The sequence below is a fragment of the Corvus kubaryi genome, unplaced genomic scaffold (assembly GCF_017639235.1).
Source record: "Corvus kubaryi isolate FWS band 111438036 unplaced genomic scaffold, C.kubaryi_AGA036_p1.0 37354, whole genome shotgun sequence".
In the NCBI taxonomy this organism is placed as follows: domain Eukaryota; kingdom Metazoa; phylum Chordata; class Aves; order Passeriformes; family Corvidae; genus Corvus; species Corvus kubaryi.
The window spans coordinates 8,857,688-8,876,284 of NW_024581116.1; the positions used below are offsets into that span (position 1 = coordinate 8,857,688).

At 40.2% G+C, this 18,597-nt stretch overlaps 1 long non-coding RNA gene across 1 annotated transcript; it reads left to right on the forward strand.

Annotated features, from left to right (window-relative positions):
• The first annotated feature begins 905 nt into the window (after window positions 1-905).
• On the forward strand, window positions 906-9,606 carry LOC121666906. Its single transcript, XR_006016832.1, has 2 exons — window positions 906-1,235; window positions 4,551-9,606. It is a non-coding gene; the product is annotated as an uncharacterized LOC121666906 (long non-coding RNA).
• Window positions 9,607-18,597: the final 8,991 nt, after the last annotated feature.

The following is an 18,597-nucleotide window of genomic DNA, read 5'->3' on the forward strand; positions in this document are numbered from 1 at the left end:
CTCATCCTCCTCTTTCTGCTGTGCCCCTGCACTCTGGTTTGCCTGTGAGGTCCCACCAACCTGCTCATGCATCTCTGTGCTGGAGTATCCCAAAGGGAAAAATTTATTCTCTCTGTAGTCTTCTTGTTATTGTGAAAAAAAACATTATTATGTTGTTTCCTCTGATAGCTTTTATCTAAGCATTGCCTGGATCCATGTATTTGTAATAATTGCTACTGATGTCTGGCTCCTTTTTAATAGTAAAACAGGTATGTGCAGATAATATAATAATCCAAAGAATTCCACAAATTATTTATTTTCCCCTGAAATTCTGAACTAAGATATAATACTAAAAATATTAATGAAAAAGTTGATTGGTTTTTCTTTTGCTTCCCCCACACCTCAGAGGCACTGCAGTGCTAAGAAGGGATGCTTTGAATAATGGTGTCTTATTCCTCAGCCTACTGCATGTTTTAGTCCTCAGTGCTTCCAGTACTTCCTAGTTTGGCTTGGGATTTTGAGCTGGTTTTGGTGGGGTGCTTTTTTTTAGGGCTTTATTTTTGTTAAATTGCTGCCATGGGGCTTTTTGAGATGAGAACATTTTCTGCATAACAGAACATCTAGCTTTTCCGTGACTGTCTTCCTCTGTTAAAAAAATTTCCTATTGTCTTCAGCAATGCCCTGGACTACAGTGATACTACTGTTATTTTCATTATGATATCACAGAAGAATCCTAGTCATACATTCAGCCACAAACTCCAAGGACAAAATTCATGATCTAGCTCTAAAATTGTATTAACATTTACACAAGACAAATTCTAAAATTATTTTTAAATGCTTTGTGTATCAACTGGCCTCTAACAAACTCTAGTCATGAGCCATAACATGGTGGAGGTCATTGTCTTTCATCAGTATCAAAATGCTTTGATGATATAACAGGAGTGATGGTATTCCATTATTTACATCCTTTTTATATCCAGGACCAAATTAATTTTCAGTACCTGGTAGGAACCCAGACAACCAAGAGAGATTGTGGTCAGAGGTGGAGAACAGAAAACAGGAAAACAAAGCTCAAACCACCCAGCTCTGAGGGGCCTCTGCTGGCCAGGACATCACTGGGATAGTTTTGGTTTCACATTCCTGCAAATTTTTCTGCATGACCCTGTGGGACACATCTTTCCTGATCACTGGATGAAAAGAAACAGCTTAGGTTTGCACTGCTGTGCACATTATCCCTCACTTCTAGCTGAACCCTGGTAAGATCCACTACTAGAGGTCAGGTATCTTTGGACTAAGTAGGGCTACAGCACATCCTCTGTGTCTGAGTCCCTGCCTGGCCATGTCTTTTGTATTGAATTCCCATAGCCTCTAAAGCTTGGCAGGTACACCCAAACTACTACCAAGAACAGTCTTAAGTCCTTGCTAAACTTTGAACAGTGGCTGAGGTTTGTTTGGGAAGATCAGAGACAGCTCTAAAAATTAAAATGAGCAGATGTTCAGGTTCCCCTGCTAGACATAGCCACACTATCATCCTAAGCAGTGCACGAGGAAAAAATGGGTTCATATCATTCAGATCTATTAAGAAACCACAGTGAGGGACCAAAGTCATCCTAAAATGTTTAGGAGGACACTGCTACCACAACCCATTTTCTAGGACTCAGACACAACACCTTTGTCCATTGTGAGATGGCTATCTCTGATCTCAGTTTGCCCACAGGAATATCTTTTAAAGTTCATCTAGCCTTTCTCACAGTGAGAAAGTAATCATGAGTTCATCTGAGCTGCCAGAGGAAGCTCAGGTACCAAAACTCTGAAAAAATGGTGATTGAGAAAATATGATCCTCCTCTCTCACAGAAAACCATTTATGCTCTGCTAAGTCCAAAAGACTGGTCTTGCAGTCACAAAGACATTTCCATGGCTGGAAGGGTTGGAGAAGGCAGTGATAGAGGGTGAGCTGACAACAGAAGTTGCTCCAGGAGAGAGATGGGGAAATGTCAAAGTGGGGAGAGTGCTGCAGTCCCAGAAAGGAACACCCAGTTCTAGGTATTACGCAGTGTGTAGAAAGATGAAGATTATTTTCCTCTGTTTTCTATTTTCACAAAGCATCTGTCTGCTAGGCAGGAAGGATTAATCTCTGTCTTTAAAATACTTCAACCTATAGGATCTGGATAGATGTTCATATATATTCTCTGTCACTATATTTGGGTTAGTCTATGACCTAGAGTGGAAAAATGCCTTTTATTTCAATTAAATGTATCTTGCCATCATATGGAGAGCCTGTGGGACAAGGCAAACAGTTAGAGAGCAGGGAAAAAATACACATGACATCCATATTATGCAAAGCAAGATAGTGAAGAATGTTGCGTCCAGAGATTTTTACATAGTTCACACTACTGAAGAGAAAACACCTCCTTGCTATTTCAAACAAAACCTTATCATCGGCATGGTTTTCTGCAGTGAAAGTGTGTATCATTGGAGCTGTCAGGTGTACTTCTTTGGTACATACTTTCTGTGCACAGTTATTTTCCTCTGCCAACAGAAGCTCGAACAGTGCAATTCTGAGTCTCATTCTAGCAGGGTCCGCAATCCCAGTGAAGAATGGCATTACCTGGTTTTGTCCTGTCAGGGCATGGGTTACTCCAACAGGCAACAAGGGGCATTTTGGCAAGGATGCACCATGGCAACAGCACAGAGATATCATCAGCACCTCCACAGTAGTTGCCATAGTACAAGATTAAGACCAAGTCTGATTTCACAGACTGTATCACAATGGCTTTCAAATAGCCTGCCCAGATTGTCCCAGCCTGTTCCTGACATCTTCATTACCTCTGCGCAATAAGTGTTACGTAATGTCTGTGACTTGCAAATATTTGATTATAAATTCAAATTGCTGTAAAATTCACAGTTAAATATGAGCTGCAGATAGGTTGAAACACAGATGTTTCTTGCTGGAATTAGTCCAGAAAGCCAGATTTAACACCATGACTTCCCGGAAAACCAGTAACAGACTCATGACTGGCAGGACTGTGGCTGAGACCAGTCACACATACCATGCCCTCTGCGTCTACTCAGGGAAATGTTACAACTCCTTGACTACAATATCAGAAACTTTGCCATTTGTTATCCCATACACTTATGTATCTCAGCCCTACTATTTTCACCCTGCTTACAATCCTCCCCATATCTCCCCCCTTTTGTGCACTCTGTTTGGGGTGTGGTCTAACTACCCTGCAGTACCCAGTAGCTTTTACAACTCTCCTGCTACACACCCAGCATTTGACCCTTCATGCTCCTCCTGCTGCAGGATCTTCTGCCTCCAATCCCCTGCTCCCCTCCAAAGCTCCAGATCCAACTCAGGTCACTTTGCCTGGTGTCCTCCATGAAGGGTGTCAGAAACTAGGAATAAAATAATTTATGGAGAACATTTAAAATCATTCCATTGATTATGTACTGAACTGCTTTTACGGTATCTTGGAGGAACTTTTAAAGTCCATCCTGTAGTACCCATTAGTGCAAGGCCATGGAATGTGTTTTTCTTGTACCACAGGTACTAGCTAACAGTGTATTCAAGTCATATTAACTGCAAATGGACCCAGCAGCAATTTCCAAACTTCATGTATTTCATCACAAGCCTTGTGCTGAAAAGCCTAGAAAATGAACACATAACCTCCATTAACACTGCACTATATCTTTTTCACTTATTCCAGAATAAATGGCTAAATTTTCCCACAGTCTCAAAACAGCAGGTGACTAGCAACAGAAAATATCTTGCTTTGCTCCCCTTAGACCTCCTAAGCAATCATTTTCCCTGTTCCCTGAGCTCATGGATCAGTGAGAAATTCTCCAATGTTGAATTACAGCTGCACAGATGTCAGTGGCCAGAACACCTACCTGCCCAGAATATCTAGTGCCTGCTTCCCTATTTCATGAAATATCCTGTCCTCATTCTATCTCAACATTTCCTGCACATAAAGACAAAGCTGGTGTCAAAGCTTGCAAACCCACTGTTTCTGTGACAGAGACCTACACGAAAAATATCAAGCCAGCTACTTGAAGCAGTTGGCTGCAAAGACCTTTGGAATACAAAGACTGTTCATTGAAACAGGACTTTCAGGCATATGAACATAGGTTGGAAAGCACTTACTATCTTCAGCCCCCTTGATGCTGATGAGAGATTATGAGGATGACATTTTAAGACAGAAATTGTTTATTTGTGACAGGAACTGGAGGAAAAACAAACCCTTGGTTATTTTTTGAACTATGAGCAAGATTTACCAAAGTGGCTTTGGGGTACATTTCCCTTATCAAAATGTCTTGCAAAATCTGAGAGGTATGAAATGGTTGGAGAAATCACAACTTTTCAGAACTGCAGCTAAACATGTGAAAAGGCAGCTCGGGAACTGGCAGAGAGCAGTGTTTCCATGAGCGGGAAGTCGACAGAGAAACCTTGCAATGACCCAGGAGTCAGTAGGAAAGGACGGGGAGATTAATGTGGTTTTGAACAGACAAGCAGCTCTTATGGAAAACAAGTTGTACTGAAACTTCCCTCCCACTCTCTCTCATCCTGCAGCCTCAAGTGCAGGATCCCCAGACCTCCAAAGAACTATCAGACTTGAAAGGCAAGGTCCTCAAGAACCCAAACCACTGACCACAGCAGTGCCCGCCTCAGACGCCTCTGACCCAAATATGACTTTATTGCTGCAACAATATTTCTTCCAGCTCTTCAGATTCCTGAAAGGTCATCAGGCAGAAAACCCACAGCCACCAACAGCTGTAGTCTGTAATGTTCAGAGTTGTGGGAGCTGTCTGCATTGCACTGTCACTGATAAGTTCGAAGCACAGTATTTGCCCCTTTTTTTTTTTTTTTTAATTTATAGTGCTGAGAGTACGTATTCACCATTTTTGCAGTTTTGCACTTTTGGTTTTCAAAAAAAAAGAGATTATTTTTACTCATTGCTGTAATTTTAGTTTGCATTTAATAATAATAGTTTGCGGCTATTAAAAACATAATTTTAAAAAATTTTATTTGCAAGAGTTAGTTTGTGATGCAGTCTGGGAGACAAGGGTACAGTTTACTGTCCTTTAAATGCAACCTAACTTGCACACAAGAAAATCACTTTACAAAATGAGCTTATGGGTAGTAAATGGTTCAAAACCATGCCAGTTCTCCAAATCAGAATACTGACATCATGCCGGCAGTGTCATCTTACCTTCTTTGTCCAAGTACATGTTCCAGTGCTCTCCTGACCTTCTCCAGATAAATATTTAGGTAATAATTTTTTGTTGTCATTGTTCTTGTTTTTGTTGTTATTTAGTAAATTTTTTTGCCAAGGAAGGTAGAGTATCAAGAAGTAATCAAAGAGAAGGTAAGATTAATTGGCAGTGACGTTATCAGCAGACTAACCAAGGTCTGGATACAGACCCACTACTGTCACCCAGTTATCCACACAGTTAAATTGGCTCTCTGGTACTGTTTTTGGCATCAAACATCATCCAGGATAATGCCTGGGCACAATTCAGGTGACACAGACTGAGGACCACCCTTCTCTTTGTTTTGGAAGGGTATGAATATGAGCCATACCATGCCAGATCGCCTTAGGGACAAATCACAGTCCTTGGCCCATTTAATTTCCTCATACAGATGTTCCTCCCTCTGCAGAGGACTGAAGACCTCATTTTCTTTAAAAATAGAGGAATGAGCTGTTGCAGCCCTAGCCCTGTGCATCAGATCATTATGAATCCTTCTAGAACTGCCTGATTAATCCTTGTTATCCGGACTTTCTGCCGGCACCCTGTCACTGCCCCTCATCTAATGCTGCAGCACAACCCCTTCCCATCAGGTAACACTCAGTTCCACTGCCCAGAAGGGCACCACAAGGGGTGAAGTGTCTTCAGGAGTGTGCTGTGAAAGTTTTCAGTCCAGACTGGAAAGGCCCATAAGTACCCTGTAATAAATGTAGGGACAGACTATTTCTCATCAGATACAAAAAATATACAGATGGAGACTAGGCTAAAAGGTTTTGGGTTTTGATGTCCTGCACTCAGAAGTTACAAAATGAAGCAAGTGACATTTACAGCTGTCATATGAAGTCACTGCTATATATTCTTTAGTTGCAAAATAAAAACCCTCTTTCTCATAAGATACCTCTCTCATCTGGGATTAGAGACCAATGCTAAGCTGGTTGCAGTTATCCCAATCCGTATGCACCACCTTCTTCTATTTGCATCACACCTTTTAGCCTACTCCAAATTACTGAAATGTTTTCCTGAAGGGCCTTCTTTTGCAAATTCATTTTCTCTCTTGCTGGAATTCACTTGAAATACAAGAGACAAAGTGTGTCCCACTGCTAAGGTGCAGCCTGGGCTGTGGAGAACATTTTGACCTTATGGCCAAAGATTTTTCTGTCTCTTCTCTCAAGTAGAATTAGTTTTTTACCATCCTTCCCACTCTTGCCTTTTCCACTTGTTTCATTTATTTCTATGCACCAATCTTTTTTTTTCCTCTTTCAGTTTTTGAGTCCTACCCTAGAAAGTCATTGCCACAATTTAACATACATGTAAGTCAATTTGCACCAAAAAGGTATCCTGCTCTCCTTCCACACCCCAAACATGGTCCTTCACCTATCCCTGACCACAGCTGTCGGTATTCCTTCCGTATCCAAAAGCATATGAAAGTCACTAGGGTTAAGTGAACAAGTAATTTTTTTTTGAATTGGCCAAGAAATGAATTTTCGTAATTTAAAAAAATAACTTTTGTGTTCACCCAAGATCTCCTAAAATTATTTTTGTTTCAAGCTAATACCTACCATTGAAAACAATGCTGGTTGTGGGAGTTTAGAAAAATAATAAGTAGTTGGAATAAAGGTAGTTTCTAGGAAACATCTGATTTTCTCTTTATAAGCAGAAGCTTGCACTTGTCTGAAGGAACCTGGGGTTTTCATGCTACATTTATGTCTTCTGTCTTACCAAAAGCCTATGTCATCTACTGGAACAAAGGCTGCATGCTGAGGGGAACACATCTATCTTCATGATGGATGTTTGGCCCATTGCCTGAGGCCACAGCTCTACAGCTCTATAGCTGGAGATGGTTCAGTAGGTTTGGTAGAATGGTTGTTAAAATTGACTGTAAGTCCTGAGCCAGCTGCCAAAATCTGCCTCCAGCAAGTGCGGCTCCTGGTGATTCCTGTCCTCCCTCATTATCTTCAGAGCTTGCTCCTCCCTCTATTGTCACTTGTCTGTGCTTGGCTTTGGGGTCCCCGTGGCCCCACCTGCACTTGCAGTGCTCTCATCACCTCGAAGCCTTCAGCGACTCTGGTCACACAGCCTTTGGGGCTCCTTTGGCCTCCCACTGAATTTGAAGATTAAAGAAGCCAAACCAGCTCGTTCACTGGGAGTTGCAGGCAGTGGACTCTCTGAAGGAAGGCCTTTGGTGCATTTTTCTCCTTTGGAGCGAAGGAAAACAGGCTAATTAAAACCAATGGACTCGGAGAGGTGTTAGCTGCTGCCTCACACATTGGGTTTATAGACTGAATCTTGTTCTCTTTAGGCTTCCAGATTTTTCTCAGTTACTATTTCTCCTGTCACATACTCCACTGTTTCTTGTCATACACTCACTGCTTGTGCCTGCCCTTTGGAAAAACTTTTCTACAATCCTACACTTCATCAGTACAATAATTATTTCAAGCTTCCCTGTTAAACGTAGAGAGCTAGTGTGATGCACAGCAAAATGGAAGGAAGTCTTCTTCTGGATTTCAATATGTTTTGAATGAGGTATTTTTCCTTGCAGAATCCTGTTTTTTCATCGTCTTTCACTTAGTTTGGTATTCAAGATGTGTGTGAATGTGTGTGCCTGTGCTTGTGAACTCCATCTCCCAGACTTTTAGCCCTGAAAATGATACAAATTTGGGAGATAAACTCTAAAGACATCATTGATGAAGCATTGAAGCCAATTCCATGTTTTAATCCTGCATAAATTATCCTGGAACTCAGCCCGCATTTATGATGTGTGAGAGAATAGAAAAATAATGGGATTACTCAGAATTTTCAGATGATTATAAACATATGGTGCAGGAGGGTATAAGAACAAAACATACTGAGGGAAATATCAGTAAATGAAAGGTTAATAATGGAAAAAGTAAGTTTGGAACCTCATATGTGGCCTATTATCAAACACTACTGACATGAAAGAATTCCTGCAGAACTGTTAAAAGTGGACAGCTAGTAGTTTAATGATTGTAGCAAGAAAACTTTAGGCATTGGAAAGGAAACTATATGATTATAAAAGAACTCATCACATATTTAAGCCTCCTATGAAAAATGGTAGTTTTGTGTCTGAGGTTCCAGACTGGGACTCAGATCTTGATTTATTTCCCAGTTCTGCTACAGATTTCCCCTGTGACCTCGGGCCAGTTACTTTGGGAGAAACATGTTGAAGCTCCTAAACGGCTTAAGAATCCAAGTCCCTTTACCAAAAGGGGCATAGGAACAGATTCACAAAGAGAAAAGCATATGAGAATGCCAACCATAGCCAAGGCTATCCCCAAAGTGACAGTGTTCTACCACATCACTTGCCAGTTCTGAGCACCAAGAGGCCTCCATGCCTCAAGGAGAAAGGCTGCCTTCTGAATAGTCATGGAAAATGAGCAGGAGGTGGCATGGGAGGGAGGGATCAGCTGCCCTCTGACCTCCTGTGGGTACTGTGAAGCAGGCAGACTTGGGAATTGCTCTGTCTCATGGTTTCCAGCTTCTGCTCAGTTTTCATTGGTGGCTCATATCTGGGAGAGGCTCAGTTGTCATGTCTGGATCTGTGCAGGCAGAAGATGCCAGGATTTACATGGTCAGGAGGTTTACCCTGAGAGAAACAGGCTATTTGCATCCTGCTTGGGTTGAAAAAGAAGGGACCAGGAATAACCATCTCTCTTGAGGACAACTGGTTTTGGTGTGGGAAACTTTTCACCTAGTTCACTCCCACGCATGGCCCTCAGCACTGAAACCTACATCCCAAAAATCCAAGAGAAGTGATAAGAAAGAGGGGTAGTCTGTGCTCTCTTGCTCCCAGTCTGTGAAGCTGAATTGTAACCAAGACACTTCTCCCCTTTTCTTCCTTCGACCCTTGGGCTTCCTTATCAGGGTTGGGAACAAAGTGTTTATTTGTTTGCCAGTGCAGGATTTAGCTTCCTAATAAAACTCACATAGCAACCAAGCAAGCAAGTAAACATGAGGCACCTAAGTGTTGTTGCCTCCAGATTTCTGACAGGTTTGAAAAATAGATCCTTTTTGCTGTTGCCAGCTTGTGAAGTACAAATAGCAATAGCAGGATATTCTTTGTCTCCATCATCCTGTATTAGTCCATGCTGTACATAGTCTCACAGCTCTCACACAAAACAGGAATGCAAGCAGTAATAAACCTGTAATGCAAGTAGGAGAGCCAAGGATGGATATTCACTCTAGCTTTCCATATGCTGTAGCACTGATAAAAGGATCTTTCAGACATCTCTTTCTCCTTCTTAATATGCAGCATGGTCATAACTCAGAAACTGCTTTGGACTCACAAACTGCTGTGTCTGTGTAAAGTCAGTTGAAAGTAAATAAAATACTTTCTGCTTTAGTCCCTTGGATATCTCCAATTGCCATGGTTTGTTTCATTCTGCATGGAAGTATATGAAGCTTAAGGTATGGGGTAGGTCATTAAGGTGAAAAATTTTAGGTTTCTGAGATTCAAAAACGTTCTAGCAGAGAATCTCCCTTTAAAGCACATATTTTGTTGTCAGTGGTTTTGGCATAACAAAAAGATCCATATAAAACATAGGAAAGAATGTAGCATAAAGGGGAAAAGGTGGATCCTCATAATTTAGAAAATAATATTTTAGTAATCAGTGTTTGCTAATAGGAGTGGGGAAGTAGAAGACAATTCAGAAATATCAAGGTAAATTTTTTAATTTTCCTCAAAATGTTTTCAACCTAGAATACTCCACCTACATCTTCTGCCTTCTCAGCAAAGCAAAGGCAGGCTGATCTCACAGTTAGCTGAGCTTGATGCACTAAAGGAAAGCCTGTTCTGAGTACTGACTGCTGAAAATTGCATTTCATCAAAGTTGTTTAAATCTTTAGGGTGAGAATAGGAGCAATTTCACATATCCAAGTAGCTAAAGTCTCAGTTAATATGTTAGGTTCCACATTCAGAAAAAAAATTAGAAAGTTTCTGTCACTGTGACCTTTGGTATCTGCTTTTATAATCACTGTGATCAAAGCAGTCCTTCTGTCATGGGACAGGATTCCCTTCTGGAATATTTCCACAGAACTTGAGACAGCTGTTGCAAAAACATATTTTAAAAAGCTGCAGGAAATCTGTAGCTGATGCTTTTCCCAAGTTTTAAGTCTTGAAAGAATCTTTCTGTTTCCTGTAAGTAACTGTGTCTTTTAATTTGATGTATCTGCTTGTAGAGGGGAATCCTTTCAGTGTCAGTTTTTCTCTGATGTTTGTCTGAAATCGCTTTGGTCAAAATTATCTTTCTAAATCTCTTGGCTACTGTATTTGTTACAAACTACCACTGAGCCATAATCTTCTGGGTCAAGGGGGCCATTATGATCATCCCATTAGACTTTGGACATAAGACACTATGGGGAATTACAAGATAGAATTGGGTTGTGGACTGTAGGATGTGCCTGCAGAGGCACATGGCAGCACAAAGGAGCACATGGCAGCACAAAGGAGCACATGGCAGCACAGAGAAGCTTGTCTCCACTGGGCCCTGGGGGGAGGAGGTGTCACAGGGCAGACCCCTACAGAGAGGAGCCTGCTGGGAGCTGATGGACGGGTGAACAGCGAGTGATGACCCCATAAAAGGACATCTAGAAAGTGTGTTACTGATGTGGCAATATGGGATAGGTCACATAGTGAGAACTACCATGTAAGGAAATACTGTGCCTTGGAAAAGTGTATAAAACCAGCTCATTCCTTTGAATAAACGATTCAGTTTCGCTGCCGGTCTGAGTCTGTGATTCAATCACTGACAAGACACAGTACAATTTCAGTGATTCCCATGGAAAACGTGTGCCTTCTGGTTGACATGCTCATCCTTCAGAGGAACAGATTTGTTGGGGATTAGACTGCTCCTGCTAGGATTGCCTCTACTAGGACTAGAGAGGCCAGGGAATCAGCTTAGTAGTTGTGGTCACTCATCCTGAATGTCCTGGCTGTATCCCATCTGGGTCCTACATGCTTATTTTTAGAAGAATTACCAGTCCCAGTTAATTTTCCACTTATTCTTAAAATTTTGCTGTCTGTAAATTACCTTGCAGCACCACAGGAAGTGAAAGGATACTGGAACATGGTGGTGTTGCAGAGTTTCACAGTGCAGCCAAAACTGGTGTCATCTAAGCATCAGGCTGTGTTGAGATACACTAATGTGCTTCCAGGGAGCTGAGACGTAATGAAATCACACAGACTGTGAAGGAGCACAGGTTCCCTGCCTGTGGACTGACCATCTCTTTTCACAGCTCAGTGAAACTCCATCTCTTCCTTCTGTCCTTGGCAGTGAGAGAGCCATTCTCTCAATCCTGCAGTTTGGAGATAAATGATGGTCCTCCAAAACAAATGTCTGCTCAGTTTTGTTCCATGCTTCACTGAAGCATAAAATGTGGTGTACATTGACTCCTTTGCTGTGGTTTTCTTTCCAGACACATAGCTTCATACCCATCCCAGGGCAGAGCCCCATGGCTGTGGGAACTCTGATGAGGGTTTTTCAGTGTAAAGGCTTTTGTGCCCAAAACGTGCATACCAGAATTTCTTTGCAATGAACAAGGTTCAGAGTTATTGGCCCCATGAACCATTACACAGCTGCTGAACTCCCACCACTACATCGTGAGTTTACTGTTTGACATCCTCAGCCCTCTTCTTGCATGTTCTCCACTACCTTCAAAGTCTGCATTTCAATCCATTTCTATTTTTCCATGATAATACACAGAAGAAAGACTGCTGTTGCCAGTTTTATCTACTTAATCATTCTAAATTCAAAATTTGAGGTGATAAATACAGTAAATATGTTTTTAATTTGACCTGATGGATAACAATGTCTGAGGATCTTTCCGCACTTCCTAGTAAGAAGTTTATACTGTACTGTTCTTACAGTCTTATTTTCTGCTTATGAGAGATATTGATCACATCCATTTTGGTCTCTATTACTATGTCTCATTTTATTTCTTTCAGGATGACTGAGGAATTTTCCTGTCTCTGAAATTTAAATAATTAAGTCTGTTCATAGGTTCATTTATTCTATAGTCTGTGATCTCCCCTAATAAGGTCATATGCCATGGGTTCTTTTTCAAACGGAATGTAGGATAGTTTTAAGTGGCTGAACTGTGATTAACTGGTGGGTTTACATGAATGAGAGAAGCATTCATCTTATTCTATTTTCAAATGCAGACTCAGACCCTGTTGCAAAGATATACTTTGTCTGAGAACAAGCTGTTGGCCTTAATTCAGATAGGAACACGTTATATAACAGCGTTTATCAGGTCAAATTACCTGATGTCTTCTCAGGTTAAAATAAAATTAATCAGTCCATATTTTTCTTTTTAATTTGTTACCCAGTTCTGTAACTCTGAAAGAGATGGAATAGATTTCAGTTAATGTGAGTAGAAGCCAGTTAACTAAAAGAGAATCCCAGATTTTAAGAATTACATTACAGTCTTTCTAGAAAATAGGTCATCTGAAAAACTTTCAGGGCTAATAGTTACTGAAAGTGGAATGGCTATTACTTACTGCCACGGCATCCTCTGATCTTCCCAGGACTCTACATGAGTCTGTTTATTACTGTTTTCTTTAAAATGGAGCCCCTCTGCCCTTTTTTTTTTTTTTTGTAATGTGCTCAGTACTTAAAGAGTGGAGTAGTAAAGACTTAAAAAAAAAGAGAGACTATCTGTGACTAATATTTTAATTCACAGCCTTGGAAAATTCCCTGTGCGTGATTTGAGCTGTTGCACAGCAGGCTGACTGCAGACATTGCACCTCTGTGCTTCTCAGTGTCCCGTTGGATCTATTTATGAGACCTTCTGTAAAGGCTGGTGCATGTGGGAAAGGTATGATCAGCTTTTCATTGCAATTTCACTAACAGTGCTTTCTCTACAATGAGTGTGGAACCAGAGAACATTTAGCAATGGGTAAGGGTGAAATATGCAGATAAGAATGAAATCCTTCAAATATTGAAGAGAGACAGGCTAACAGACCTATTTACCTTACAGAATATACCTTGTGTTTTCCCAAATTTTCACAGTTCCCTTGAGAGTCATAACGTTTATCTTGTTCAAAGCTACCCTTTAGAGCAAAGAGCTCCCTATTTGTATTCAATTTATTCTGCATACAGAACAGGCAATTGAGTGAATTTTAGGAACTTACTGAACCAACCCTGTTGGATAAAGTGATTGAGTTACTGATTTTATTAATGGAGATAGATTGCCTTCAAAGTCAAAGAGGTAAGAGGCTGTATTTATAAGAGTAAGATGAAGCATTTTCTTAAGCGCATTTGGACAGCAGTAGGGAATGGCACAGGAATTAGTATTATACCTCTCTGAAGTGGTGTCTAAAAACTTTTTAGAAATTTAGTCACCTCTGATCTATCCAAGTCTCTGAGAAAGACTTCTGTGCTCATCCCTGGAGCTGTGAAAGCACATGAAAGGAAAAAATCCTAATACGGGTTTGTTTTAAATGCTAAAGTGAAAGGTTTTTTGATATATGTTCTCTGAAGTCAGAGAAAGCATAAATGTCCAATGTGTATGAACAAACATTTTTCACACAGTATTCAAGAGCAGATATACAGCTCATCTGAACAATAAAAATTACATGAAATAGCTATGTCCCGTGTGCAGGTCTGCTCAAGTCCTTGTAATGTTTCTCCCTTTGTTCCTACTTCTCACTTAGCCAGTACACATTTTGAATATGTACAATGGGGCTCCTGCCTGCTAAATGGGCTTGAAGCAATCTTCCCTGGCAAAACATCCAAAGCAAAAGAGGGTGGAAGAGTGATTAATCTTACGGACTTTTCATGCCCCCTGGTGGAAAGGCCTCTGTGTAGCCGTAAGGATTTCCTGCAGAAAGGTCTGTGAACAGATGTGTGGTTCCTGAGACAGAGCTGAGCCGCATTCTCGTTCGAGGCACTTCGCTATTATCGGTGTACAGCCCATGAATAAGAACACACAAGATCCCAAGTTACAAATGAGCACCTGGACTCATTTAAGTGCTGCTAGCATGATGTACATTGCTCATACAGTATAAATTGTTGGCCTGAAATTTCTTGCAGGCAAATGATGCCAAGCTCTTAATATATATAAAATGAACTCTAGTAACTTAAGCAAAATAATCACAATTTTCCCCACTGTCTTTCCAGGATTTCAATCTGGAGGGTTTTGAAGGATACACAATACCTTGTTACAAACCATATAATGTTTTAAAAAGTATCCAACTGACAACCTTGGCTAACATTGGATCTTCTATCTAGATTATTTCAATATGTCATGTCCATATCACACCACTCTGTCCATGGTCCCAAAGCCAAGGATTTTTGTCTTGTCCAACCTTTCCATCTGGAAGTAATGAGCTTAATATTCTGGCTCTACCCCCATAAAAGCTATGTCACAAAAAAGTAGCAGTCTTATGAACTGCTGTATACCCTGAAGACAAATTTGAGATCCATGCAGCCTCTCGAAGTTCTACTCAGATTCAGTTAAAGACAAGTTTTCCACTCTACTCCCATAAGACCTACAGCATACCACAAGACTGAGATCCGTGTGACAACCATTTATGCTTAAGTCCCGTCCTAGGCATGTCAGAGGACTTTGCTTAACAGATAATGAAGGACTAGGATGCTCCTTTGGGGAAAAACACATCGTGTTATAAGATTTGCTCTTACAATGGCTGTTCTTTTGGTTGCAATTCCTCTGCAAGCTAAAGCAGAAGAAACAGAAGTTTTTTCTTTTCATGTCTTACCTTGTGTAAAGTGAATGTAAGCTCTTCTCTGTCTCATTATATGTATGGAGCAAACCACCACGCAGGTAGAAGCTCGATACCCACCAGCTCAAGCCTGAACTCTGACTGCCCATTCATCAGCACAGCCTGTTGCCTGAGAGCATCATCAAGGCTCCCTTCACTGCTGCTGTGTGGAAGCACCAAGACCTGTTCTGAGGAGGGTCTGCTTTAAATCTCTTTTCCTTGCATTTTCTTTCTTTTATCACAGGGGGAGAAGGGTGGGACATCACTCTGAGCAGCGTTTTTACAAGTGATGCCCTAAGAAATATCAGAAGTTACTGAACCACTTATTATGAATTGTTTTCATTTTCCTGTGAGGTATTTTTCGTCTCACTTTTCTAGTATTATCAGCTTTTTGCAAAAACTGGAATTCTGTGCCAAAATGTGACAGTATTCCACAGACACCTCACCCAGGCTGTATAAATTTACAGAGGAAAACTTATCTCATGTACCTTAGGCACCTATTTTTGGTTGGGATTAATCTTCCATTGGAAGTGCCTCTCTCCTCTCAGTAACTACCCCCAACAAGACAAAGACAGCCCTGGAATAATGTTTAAATAACTAAAATAAGGTGGCATCAGTTCCATTTTTTGATGCTAAGATTAAAACCAGAACTCATTGAGTCAACCCTTGTGTCTATCATATTCTCACACCATTATAAGAACATATTTTATAATTCCTTGACTATTTTAATTGCATATAAATGGAACTCTTTTGCATTTAATTGAAACTTCTTTCTATGCCTCTCAAAATAGAAACTGATTTTAAGAGTATTCTCTTACTCTTCGCTAGGAAGATGTGCAGGTACAGGTGGATTAATCATATATTCTTAGAATCATTATTATGCTACTGCTGGCCAGAAAAAAAAAAATAGTACAATTTAAAAATGCAGATGTTCTGAAATGAAAATGCTTTGCACAGTCTTATTAGATTTGCTGAAATTAAATTTTGGCAGAGAGGAATATTCTGACATTGCCAAAATGTCCTGTTTTATAATTTCGGCCCCCGGCATCTAATATTTCCTTTCAAAATAGTTTTGCATGTTTAATGTTCTTATGATGTGTTTCATTTTGTGTTCTCAGTACAATTAAAAAGTCAACCATAATCAAATGTTTCTCTCAGAGACATTTCAGTTGGTACGAGATATTTTTCTTAAAACTTTCTCTTCCAGATAATTTTGAAATTTTCAAAAGTTTTGCCTAACTGGCCTAACACTAAATCTGAAAATCCTCTGAAATTTATTTTCTACATAGATATGATTTACTGTTGGTATTCCACCAAGAGTGTGTCAGTCATAGACGTCTTAAAAAGCTGAAAGGAAAAGAGATTCACTGTTCCTCAGAGAGAACTTCACCCTTGCTGAGCCAGGACTTATGATCCAATTCCAAAACTGCAAGAGTACCCTGTACAAAACCACTTTTCTTCTAGTGAATCTGAGGAGAAATTGGTGGTATCTTTTGAGTCACCCTGCAAAATTAAAAGTGATCAGAGTACATACAGTAAAGTAATATCATCTCTGAAAATACAGCTGTGTTAGTTTTTAGCATTAAAATGCCTGACCGGTTTAAGTTCGTGGTTGCTCTCATTTTCCTCTGTGAAGGTGATGTTCAAGAAAGCAGAAAGGAAATATTTCTTCAGAGCTATAGATCCAGAGACATCAGGTTTGATCTGTTCATTTATTAGCATCAGTCTGTGTAGCAGTGTCTTCAAATACAAATTTGCTATAAGGAGCCAGATCCCTCAGCCTATTGAGTTCATTTTGTTCTGCTTCATAGCTCACTTTACAGCAGTGGAAAATGATGTGTACCATCTGGAGGGTCCTTCTGAATATTTCCTCTGAGAAGATGGACTCTCTGGTTGTTGTACAGCCAGCAGAAATGTCTTTGATGTCTGTGACACCTCTGCTGTGCTGCCTGGCATGAGGAAAGGGGTGTATTTACAGAAAAGACAGAGAATTTGGAGAGAAGAACATTTTTACTGCCTGATTTTTCCCAGAGTCTACGAGTTCAATTCACTGGCAATATTTTAAAGCATTTCTCAGCAGTGTTTTGTTCAAATGATGACGGCACTGTAGTGCTGACCACACTTTTCAGCCACTGTCTCCCCTGCTTTCCTCATTAGCAGAATTCAGACCCAGATTGTTTCTTAGCACTTGGACATCTTTTCTTTTTGCTTCTCCCCAGGTCACCATTTATTCTCTCCTCCTGGGTATATGTTGGCACAGGATATTGACTGTATTGATGGCTGGTTGACTTCTAGGCTGTCACCCTGATTACAGCTGGACTCTGCAGGGAGATAGACACCTCGTGAGAGGTTCGCTGGCAGGCTGAGCTTAGTGAAGAAGGCTTCTATGGCTATAGCAGATCCCAGTGTATTTGCAGCTCCTTGCCTTTAACAACTATTTAAGTTTTCATTTTCTTCAATTGATCCAAAATCTGCCATACTAACAAAAAAAGAACACCCTTAACAAGCAAGCAATCCTTCCCTACACCTGCAACACTCATACTAACATGCAATTTAACAATGTTTAAAAAAAAGGTAAATTCAGCTTTCAATGTCATAGTGATGTGGTCATGCACTGAAAAGCAATCACAGAAGCAAAGAGGAAAGTATTACCTCTGTCCAAAAAAGTTTATGATGCTAGTATAAAAGTTAGAAATGCAGGATAGTCACAGGTGAGAAAAATAAGGAAACAATGAGGCTACCTTAGTGGCTGTGAAATGTCTAAAATATGAGATAAATTTTCCTGCTTCATTTGGTCTTTCTCCTTGCATGTCTGATTCTGAAGAAGTTCTATTTTAATAACGTTCATGCTCGCAATTTTTATAAAATAGAGTTAATTAAATCACCCTGACCACAAATGTGTCCAGGATGAAAATTATTTATTGTAAAGATTGCAACTATTCTGATGGTAGCTCAAGAGTTAAGATGATTATTTTCTTGCACAAAACTTCTTGAAGAGCAAGCAGCTACCTCTGACTGATCTTCTGATATCCAATTATTTATCCACAGGTCACATAAATTCCTATTGCTAAGCAGGTTACTTTTATGTACTACTGTTGAAATCTGAATACCACTGCTTTTCAAGTTTCATCTAATTTTTCAAGACTGTCTTTCAGAGGAAATGGAACCTAATGTGATTTAACTGTTGGAGGAGGTAGAGGGGGGCTAAATTCAGTCAATTTACGTTCATTATAAACAAATCCAAATTCCTAGCTAGTATGGTATGACTAACATATGTCACATACTACAGCATGTCTGGTGTACCCTTTAACATTTTAACAGTCCATCAGACATTAATGTGACTTAAACATCAAAAACAGGTTCATTTTGCCATTAATATCCTGAAACAAGAACATCTAATATACACATCCTGAGATTTAATCTGTAAACATAACCAAAAATGTCTGGATGAAGGGGGCTTGTTTATATTTCAGTAGTGCTACTTCCATGAAGCATGTGTCTGCTATCTTTAGTGTGCAACTCTAGCATCCTACCATTGAGAGACCCCTCATGTCTTTGATACTGTTAGGGAGACTTATAAGTCTTCTGCTGACAAACCAGTCCCTTTGTAGATGCCCTAAAGTTAAAGCTA